Source organism: Lupinus angustifolius, chromosome LG09, assembly GCF_001865875.1.
Source record: "Lupinus angustifolius cultivar Tanjil chromosome LG09, LupAngTanjil_v1.0, whole genome shotgun sequence".
NCBI lineage: Eukaryota > Viridiplantae > Streptophyta > Magnoliopsida > Fabales > Fabaceae > Lupinus > Lupinus angustifolius.
In genome coordinates, this window is record NC_032017.1 from 17,155,672 (window position 1) to 17,167,192 (window position 11,521).

Sequence of the window (11,521 nt, forward strand, 5' to 3'; positions counted from 1 at the left end):
TTGGGAGGAAGGTTCCTCTATAGTGTGAAAATAAGGACATGTCCACCCTTAATTTGATAAATGAGACTGGTGGACCCGTAATTACTAAGGTGTACCAAAGAAGAAGGAAAGAGAAAGAGGGAAATAGGGGAACAATTAAAAAGGGGTTGGTTACACATGTTCCTAACAAACTGGACACCTGGCAGCAAGAGAATGGAAATGATGATTCGGAAATCAAAGACGGGGAATAAGAAGGCAGAGTGGGAGGAGACTGAGGCAGGCCATAATTGGGTAGAAAGGAGTGATATTGTCACTAGGGAATCCATGGAACTTGTCCTTATTTTCTTGTTATTTCTTTTTCTGCACTTTCTTATACAATAATACTTCATGTACACTGCAATCATGCAGCTCTCATGACACAATAAATATACTGTTTGGTACTAATTGTTGCAGAATCATTTCAATTCTCTATTACTATAGTTGGTATCTATCAAATTGGTATCAGAGCTCCCGGTTCTGGGAGCCTCTGGATGGTATCAACAAGGGTGGATAATAGAATAGAAAATGTGGAGAAGCGGTTGGAGGGAATGCAAGCTTCACTTCAAGAAGCTTTCAGGTTACAAATGGAAACATTGATGAGGACGGTGACCAATCGGTTGGAAGAGGTAGTAGGGGAGATAAGGGAGTTAGGAAGAGAAGGCACGAGAGAATACAGTAACCGAGGGGAAGGAGGTCGCAGGGAGGGGAACAGGGAGGAGGAAGAAATAAGGAGAGTTGACAGAATTAAGAGAGTAGAATTTCCTTATTTCACAGGAGAAGATCCGCACGGCTGGGTGTATCGGGTGGAGCGTTATTTCGAGATTAACAGCATTCCCGACGATGAAAAGGTTGACACAACAGTAGTATGCCTCGAAGGAAAGGCGTTGATCTGGTTCCAATGGTGGGAATCCCGTATGGTGGTGACGGTGAGGTGGCCTATGTTCCGGCAAGCTATTATGAGTCGTTTTCAAGCAGCAACGTCGGACAACCCGTATGAAACATTGATGGGGTTGAGGCAGAGAGGATCCGTCATGGAGTATCGAGAACAATTTGAACTTCAATCAGCTCCATTGCGTTTTGCGGATGAAGAATTCATGAAGGGGGTGTTTATGAATGGATTGAAGGAGGAAATCAAGGCGGAGGTGGGGTTGGTGAGCTCAGGGGACCTTCACGAATTAATGGAAACCGCACATAAGGTGGAAGAAAGGAATACAGCGTTGGGGAGGTCACATGGATATTCAACCCGAAGTAATGGAGCCGGGTTTACCCGATCCGCTTTACCGGGTCGATGGATCGGGGCCCAAGAGCACAAAAGTTCCAATTTTGAGGGTAATAAAAATTTTGGGCCGGTTGACAATTCCAGAGCCTAATCTGGGCAATCTGAAAATTCCACAGGCACGAAGAGAGGAGGAATGTCTCAAGAAGGGGAAAATTCGTTTGCACCAAAACGAGGAACAAGGTTCAAAAAACTCACTAAGGAGGAAGAAAATGAGAAGCGAAGGAGGAATCTGTGCTTCTGGTGCGATCAACGATACTACCCTGGGCATGTGTGCCGCAACAAACAACTTCATGTCATACTATTGGGACAAGAAGAAGAGAAAACAGAAGGGGACGAAGTGGGGAAGACGACGGAAGGCGAGACGGAAGGTGAAATCAGCTTGCAATTAAATATTAGTAGCATCGCGGGGATGACTTCAAAGAATTCGCTCAAGCTATGGGGCACTGTGAAGGGTCGGAAGGTGATTGTGATGGTAGATTCTGGCGCATCTCATAATTTCCTAGCCCCGGGTATAGTAGAAGAGCTGCAAATACCCACAGAAAAAACACAATGGTACTTTGTGGAAGTAGGCAATGGGCAGAGGTTGGGGAGTCAAGGAGTGTGTAGGGGTGTGGAGCTACAACTTCCTACTTTGAAGGTTTTGCATGATTTTTATTTATTTGAGCTGGTGGGTGTGGATGTAATACTGGGGTTTGAATGGTTGAAAAGTCTGGGAAAATTCAGTGCTGATTTAGGACATTACTTGCTGGAAATTCAGGACAACGGTAACATCATTGAAGTCAGGGGAGACCCAACATTGGCTAGAACAGTAGCGTCGGTAAAGGCAGTCATGAAGGAGATGCGCAATGAAGCGGAAGCATATTATGTCGAATTTGGGATGATGAACATGCTATGCACCGACATAGTGAGCATTCCGTGCAACCTGCAACCCATTGTTGAGGAGTTTTGAGACATTTTCCAGGAGCACATAGACTTGCCACCTAGGAGAGCTTGTGATCATGCTATTGTGCTTAAAGAAGGATCAGACATTCTGTACATACGTCCATATAGACAGCCCCACAGTTACAAAGAGGAAATTGAGAAATTTGTGAAAGAGATGTTGACCGCGGGAATGATTCGGCCGAGCGTGAGTCCATTTTCAAGCCCCTTGATTCTTGTGTGGAAGAAGGATGGTGGTTGGAGGTTCTGTGTGGATTATAGGGCCCTGAAAAATGTCACGGTACCCAACAAATTTCCAATTCCGGTGATTGAGGAGTTATTAGATGAGTTGGGGGTGCCACATTGTTTTCTAAACTGGATTTAAAATTCGGTTACTATCAGATTCAAATGAAGGAGGAGGATATCCCAAAAACAGCGTTTCGTACACACGAGGGTCATTATGAATATGTAGTAATGCCGTTTGGGCTCACCAATGCTCCATCCACATTTCAAGCTCTCATGAATGATGTTTTCAAACCTTCTTTGAGGAAGTTTGTGCTTGTGTTCTTTGATGACATACTGGTGTATAGCAGAGATATGGGGGCACATCGTGACCATTTAAGGGTGGTCTTTCAAACACTCCGGAAGCATGTGTTGTGGGTAAATTACAAGAAATGTTGTTTTGGTGTGGAAGAGCTTGAATACCTGGGACATCTCATTTCGGGTCAAGGGATCTGTGCTAACCCGGATAAGATTTCAGCAATGACACATTGGCCTTCTCCAAAAGACATCCATGGATTGAGAGGATTTTTGGGCCTCACCGGATATTACCGACGATTTGTGCAGCACTACAACATTATTGCAAGGCCTCTAACACAACTATTGAAGAAGAACCGATTCCAGTGGTCAACGGAAGCTCAATCGGCCTTTGAAATGTTGAAAACAACAATGGTAAATTTGCCTACGCTAGCCTTACCCGACTTTCAGGTACTGTTTGAGATTGAGACAGATGCGTCTGGATTTGGCATTGGGGCAGTTCTTATGCAACACGGTCGTCCTCTAGCTTTCGTAAGCCAAGCGTTATCGGAAAGGGTCAAGCTGAAATCTGTGTACGAAAGGGAACTAATGGTCATTGTTTTTGCGGTGCAAAAGTGGCGACAATATTTGTTAGGCCACCATTTTGTCATTCAGACGGATCAGAAGAGTCTGAAATTCCTGTTAGAACAACGGGTATTAGGAGGCGACCAAATAAAATAGGTGACTAAGCTGCTCAGATTTGATTTTGAAATACAATATAAACTGGGCTCGGAAAATAGGGTGGCCGATGCGTTGTCTCGGGTGATGGAATGCAACTCCATTTCGATGGTCACTAATGTCGATTTATTGGAGCTCGCTGATGAGATCATTGCTGATGTGCAGTTGTCCCGACTCATACAGGAGGTAGTTCAGGATCCTAAATCTCACCCTTCTTACTCACTGGCTAAAGGATGCTTATGGTATAAAGGACGATTGGTGCTACCCGCCAAGTCAACCCGCATCCCTCTTTTACTCACAGAATTCCACGCGTCACCATGGGGTGGCCACTCCGGTATAACCAGAACCTATAAACGTTTGGCTGTTGTATTCCATTGGACAGGTATGCGACGTGATATTGAGAAATTTGTGGCGAATTGCTTCGTTTGTCAACAAAACAAGTATCAGGCACTTAAACCAGCAGGGTTACTTCAACCCCTTCCCATTCCCAACCATGTGTGGGAAGATGTCTCTATGGATTTCATTGGCAGGTTGCCAAAGGCCCGTGGAGCAGACACGATTATGGTAGTGGTGGATCGCCTCAACAAATTTTCCCATTTCATTCCGCTGCATCATCCTTACACTTCTAAAGAGGTTGCACTAGCATTTGTTAAGGAGGTAATTCGATTACATGGTTTTCCCACTTCCATTGTGTACGATCGTGATCGAGTTTTTATTAGTCTATTTTGGAAGGAATTGTTTCGGTTGGTAGGCACTAAATTGAGATTTAGTTCGGCATACCATCCCCAAACTGATGGCCAAACAGAAGTGATCAATAGGACTCTTGAGACTTATTTGCGATGTTTCATTGCTGGAAAACCAAAATAGTGGGTGGATTGGTTGCCTTGGGCTGAACTATGGTTTAATTGTTCCCATAATGTCTCTATTAATATGTGTCCCTTTAAGGCCTTGTATGATAGGGATCCTCCATCGATCATTACATTTCGAGATGCGAGCACACCCGTGGCTGCTGTAGAATTGTTGCTCAGCGAGAGGGATAGCATCATTAAAGAGCTCAAAGCCAATTTGACTAGGGCTCAACAACGGATGCGGGTACAGGCTGACAAGAAACGGAGGGAGGTGGAGTTTAACGTGGGTGACATGGTATATTTAAAAGCTCAACCTTATAAGATGCGGTCACTGTCTCAAAAACTGAATGAAAAACTCAGTCCTCGGTTTTATGGCCCTTTCAAACTAATGCAGCGGATTGGGGCAGTGGCTTATAAATTACTATTGCCCGAGTATTCACGCATACATCCTGTTTTTCATGTTTCACAACTCAAGACAGCCCCTCCGGCAACAGTGTTCAGTCAGAGTCTTCTTGAAGGTTTGACAGAAGAGTGGGAATTACAAGTGGTGCCTGAAAAAGTGTTGGCTAGCCGTAAACTGTTGAATGGCCATACAGAAGTTTTAATCAAGTGGACGCATTACCAGAACATGATAGCACTTGGGAAGATTTTGCATCCATCCAAGCCACTTTCCCTGATTTCCACCTTGAGGACATGTCCACCCTTAATTTGATAAATGAGACATACGATGAAATGTCAATGCTTTCATACTTTAGGGATAAGTTTATTTTAGAGGAGTTATATTAATCTTGTGTCTTGTGTAATTTTTAATGAATTCTGTGTCAATGCTTTCATACTTTAGGGATAAGTTTATTTTGATTGTGCACTTGTGCCGTTACAATCATACCCATGACCTTCGTCTCTGTCATGCTTAAATTTCCTCGGGTGGAAGCCTTGTGTACTGGGTTGCCTTGTTATATTTTTATCAATAAAATGAAAAATAGTAAAAGTAGTAAGTCATTGGTAAAGGACATTGATTTGGTTAGTAATACAAAGGAAACCACTTTAATAACGGATATGGCAGTTAGAGACACGATTGCACTGAGGTGTGAAGCCACGATTGGAGGTGTTTCCAAGTTGGATATTGCTTGTTACAAATTTTTGCAAGTGTGGTTAGAATAGATGGTAAAATACATGCAAATGTAAAAAATGTATAAGTCTTTGTGAATAGCATTACTCTCCCATGTTTTTATTAGTAGTGAACATTAAATATTTAGTAGTACAGACAAAGGGTCCATCCCAAACTGTTCCCACCCTAAGAGGGAGGGCATCTACATCCCAAATTGTCAAGTTGGTATTCAATTTATTGATATATTTTTTCATCATTTAAATGTGTTCCAAATCTCACTCTTGGTGAAGTTATGTACAAACAAGTTAACTTATCAGTTGAATATGAAAAATCAAGTTCTGCTAAAAAAGAAAATGAATATTTGAAATGGATGCAGACATGTTGCCTTCAATTGTTTCCCTACAATGTAGAAAAGAGATAGGTTTTTTTTTGTACTACCAAGGATATCACAAACCTTTTGAGTAAGAAACTAATCTCTCTCGGGATGCATAACTGCTCCTCCCAACAACTGTCGCTCCTAGGAGAAATATGGTGTCAGGGACTTGCAATGGTATTTCCGCCGGATCAATGGTTAAATATGTATCATATGGGAAAAAACAAAATTTCTCTAGGAAATCAAAACTTGATCATATATGATATATGAGATTCAGTTGTGCTTTACACTATTAGAACAACTTGTTGTCGGCCAATTATTAATTGTTGACTTTGCAATATATATTTAAAATGGTTAACAATTCATCCCAGGTAGCCTTAAAAACGGATACTAGTAATGCCCATGCTAAGTCAATTACCGAAAGAAAAGGAAATATAAAAAAACTGAGTGCCTTATACGACAGAATACTTCATTGTAGGGAAGTGGAAGCGTGAGTTGCTGGATTGCAATCCAAGGAAAAAACGACACATTTGTTGGATTGACCCTGTACAAGGTTGTCTTTATTAGGCCTTTATCAAATTGATACTAAAATTTAGTTGGAGATCTTGTGCAAGATATTAATTGTGCCTTGATATTCAGAACAATGGATATTGCTTATAGCTTTTGAGGCCAAGGATTGGTGTGGCATTTAACCCTTTTCATATTGATACCTGATGAATACCATGCTATCCAAATCTACATAGTTAGCTAAAAAATCAGCTAGCATCCACACATCTCTTAACCAATTTGTTGTAAATTGTTAATGCTGATAAGGGAATTACATGTTTCCTATTGACCAACTTGTGAGTAGTCACCAATGGAATAAATTGTCTAGCACGAGTTCTAGCACATAAGAATAGTGTTGAATTAAATATCTTGTAGAGAGTTTTGTTATCTATAGTATTGTTATGGTTTATTTGCGAGTTGGATTTTGGAGAGAAATAGAAGAAAGAGGAAGGCTTCAGAGCTATATGACAAGTGTATTTCATGTCTTTCAAGCCTTTCATTTTCTTTTCTTATCCTCCAAAATCTAACTCGCAAACAAACTCTTATATAACTCGAGTAGAATTATCTCATATGAACCATATGCAGTTGATACCAAAAGAAGAGTGGGACATGCATAGAAACTTAACTATCAGTAAGACCACTTTTATTAAAACAAAACATGAGTCCAAAGTCCATTAATGCTAAATTGGAAGGGTAGTATATGGCATGAAGCCCCAGTCCTAAATTTGATAAATTATTTACGGCCAAAATCCAAAGCTGTTATGCCAAACATATATGTAAATAGACAAGAAGGACGGTTGGCATAGTTGCAAATTGTGGATGGTTGATTTTAACTACTCCTCTATCATAGACTTTAGAACTTTTTATGGCGAACCACATGCCAAAATGCACGATAGAAACTGGTGTAAGCTTTTTATAGCATAAATGATGAAACTGAATAGCATATAAGAATTCAGAAGGGGCAAAACGCATATAATAATATATGCTACTTGCATAACCAACAACTCCTTATGGAAGAAATTGTATTGGGTTAGATATAATATTGTCAACGTTAATTATCTACATAAACACCGACAAAGTTTACATGTTTTTAATGATGTCTTATTCTTTATTTCAAGTCAATCAAAATGTTACTTTTTATTTTTAAATTTTTTCTTTTATTCATGTGACAATATATAATTGACTCGGAATAAGAAGTAGAACATCATTGAGGACAAATGATCTATATCTAATACACATTTATCATACATGATCAATAAAAGGCATTAAGTGGCAACTTTATTTGAAAGGAAGAATGTATTTTGGTTTGACATATTGTGAATATACTAGATTGTTAGAAGGATATATGTCTTTTTCATTTTTTTTATCCTAAGATTTTTTTTCATTTATAAGATACTAGAAATCAAGAAGAGATAGAGAATGCTGATATTGCTTTATGTCATGGTCATGAAATCTCACGCACCATGAAAAATTTGATAGATAAATATCATATGAATACATAATTATATTTAGAAATCAAAGAGCAAAAAGAAGAATGATATATAAGTAACAAACATTCATAATTTAAGATTCATTTTCATAATGTTAATAAACTATTATTTCTAAAAACTGTTTTCAAATAATATTATTTTATTGGATTAATTTTTTTATGCTTCTGAATATATTTTTTATTCGGCTAATATTCATATATTTTAAAAAAATATTTCTAAAAAATAATATATATATTAATAATTTAATACAACATAAAATATATGACACTACAATACTGCATCGGATAATAACTGTGAAATTGAAGTTGGATATCAAACCGGAAGATCTCTCGTATTAGGTTTAGCTGGTTTAAGTGATTAAACCCTTTTGTCTGATTGGATAATTTTATACATAATTAATATTTTCTATAAATATATAATTATATAAATGTAAACTTTTTATATAATTAATAATCATATATAATTATATTGAAGTAACGTCTTTTCATCTTTTTTTGGACTAGAGTAAAACAAAAGATTCAAGTAATGTTCCATTTTTTTAATTTTTAAATGAACCGTCAAGGTTAATCCGGTTTAACACTGTTGGACCGAAATTTCACCGGTTCAAATGATCCAACCCTCACTTGGTTAAGACGGTAAACCAGAGTCATTTTTAAATCTGGTCAGCAATCAAACTAGTCAGACTGTTCAGTAGGTTCTTACAATACTGCTAAAAACACGTTCACCATTGATACGTAATGTTCACATTTTTTTTCGGTTTTATAGATTTTTTTAAAAGATGCAAATATATTTCAGGATATTATAATCAGTTAGTTACTATCATATTCTCTTCGACCATGTATAATTGATATTTATTATTATATATAATGATGTAATATAAGGAGAGCGTATAAGTAACAAAGAATGGTCCAAGAGAATCTGAACAAATCTTAACGAAGAATGTGATATATGAGTTTTCACCGTATTGTATGTTGTGGTTGCAGGAACCTATGTTAAGACTAGACTCTTGCTGTGCAAAAGTGAAAAGGGGAATCTAGGTTATTTGTGTTTGACTAGATAATAAATAATACTATTTCCCCAATAAAATCTAAATACATTTTTTTATATTTGTAAGGGAAAAGTTCATAAAATTCCCTTGAATTTTATGTCTTTTGTAAATAGATATTATAAACTATTTTTTCTTCATAATTATTTCTTAAACTTTAACTATTGATAAAATTGATCATCACATATACGCAATTTTAAAATAATAATAATAAAATTGGAATAAACATAACAATAATATATTTATTCCCATCTCTATTGGAACTTCATGAATATTTTTGGAGTGTACACTGGAGACAGCTCCAATTCGAATGAACATTTGGTCTTCAACGATGGACTTGAATTTCTTAATTCAATATCTGTATCAGATTTTTCCTTATGCTTAATGTGGAATGCTAATTCATACTTATTAAGAAACTCCTTCAAATAAGTTTGTTTGTATATATATCTATCAAAAATAAATGGACTAAGGTTCTCACCTCAACGTGTTGCAGGTGTTCTAGCAAAAAATTCGTTCTTCAAGTAAAATGTGCCAAATAAACTCGATCTTCATACAAAGAACGGAGCCACTCATGATCACTAACTCCAAAATGTTGAATTATAAATCATGATACTGCATCAAATTGGATCACTTTTAATTCTTCATGCATTGTCTTACTAAGTACTTTTCTAATTGCATTATAATTGTGCAACCCTCTCAGCTTTCCCGTCACTTTCTTCATTATTAATGACAAGCTAAAACGATGTAGAGATTTAAGAAAAACTTCCACAGTTTCACTTTGTAAGAAGAGAAAGTAACATCATGGAGTAAACCTTACACCATTTAATTATCAATTTTAATTTCATTGGTAGTAATTTAAAATTGTATGTATGTAGGAACTAATTTCACCCATAGTTAAAGTTTAAGGAGTAATTATGAAGAAAAAATAGTTTATAATGCAAAAGACATAAAGTTCAATAGTTTTTGTGAACTTTTCCCTTTTTTTCTTGATTTTCTATCTACTTGTACTATTATTTCAATTTTTAAGTTTTATTTTTATTTTTTCGCATTACCTATATGCATTAGCAATTTCATAAGAAATCGTGATCCATAAAACTAAAATGTAAAAACCAGTGGAATTCACTTCTAAAAATACATGCATTTTAGTCAATTATCATTATTAATATTGGTATGTAAAGGATCTCCCTACTCCATACTTGGATATATATTTTTGTTACAAAAGGAACTTAAATAAAAAAACAAAGAAGAAATAACAATATTTATTAATTAGACCTGGGACACATCCTACATGTTATGCTCTATAAGTCATAGATCCCTTGTGTTCACTTCTTAATTAGGTAGTCTACATTTCTATGAGAAAAAAGTTGGAAAGAGAGAAAGTAGAGAGAGTTATTGTCTTTCCTTCCTTTGGTTGACATATGAAATGGTGAAGAAAGAATAAAATTATGTGGGACATATGCCCAAAATTCTTCTCTTCTTGAATGCAAAGAAAGTAGAAGGGAGAAGAAAATGTTTGGCAATAACAAAAATGTCCATCACTTATCTTGTTTTCTTACACAAACTACTACCAAATAAATTAGTTGATTTAATGGAAAAATGTTGCAACAATTGCGTTACACTGGACAAGTTTTAATATTTTATATATTAAATTTAAAATAAATTTTATAATCTTATATATTTAGTTAGTAATAAAATACTTTTTTATATTTTCTTTATTGTATGAATATTTTTGTCATTCAAAGAATTATTTCTATCTCTTTCTTTTCTCTTTCTCTTCTCTTTCTCTCCTACCAAACAATACAAAAATCTACTATAATTCTCTCATATCTCTTTCTCCTCTATCTCTTTCTCACCAATCTCTCTTCTTTTATTTTCTCCCCCTCAATCAAAGAAAGCATTAGAGTGTAACTTAGTTGGACATGTTTGTGTCTATTGAGAAATTCTTTGACATCAAAGATGTAACACCGTGAATTTTACGATTTTGAATTATAAGATTTTATTAATATTTTTATTAATTATATTTTCGAAAATGAATTTCTGGGAATTTTCGGTAAAGAATTAGACAAAACTCTAGTTGAGTTTTAGTCTTGTAATTCTATTTCCAATTTGGTGTAAATTTTCATGGTTTACGGAGACAGTCGGTTTCTGACCGCTGTCGAGGCCGAACTCACCCAGTACGGCTCAAAAAGTGGTTTTTTGAGTTCCGTAACTCAGAATCGAATTCCGATCGCGCCGCTGGCTTCGTAATCACATTTCGAGTCAAGATAGACCCTGAGTTGGTCCATAACTATTTTCTAAAATATTTTCACTCGGAATGCCAAAATTCGAAGTTCCAACCGTAAAGTAAAATCGGACGATCATTTTGGCTACTCAAATATTGGCCGACAATACTCGAGCATGGTTTTAATCGCGCGCGTTTCGCCGAAGTCGTCGCATCGCATGAGTCACTTCACAAAATCTACCTACTAAATCTTATAGATTTCACTCATTAATGACTTGATTTACTACCACCAAATCCCCTAAATCACTCACTTAACCCATGATTCACTCACCTTCTTGGATTTGCTAGATTGCCTTGGGAAATGGGTTTAGAAATTAGATTTCTCCCACCCTGCAACTCTATAAATAACCATGAATCCTCA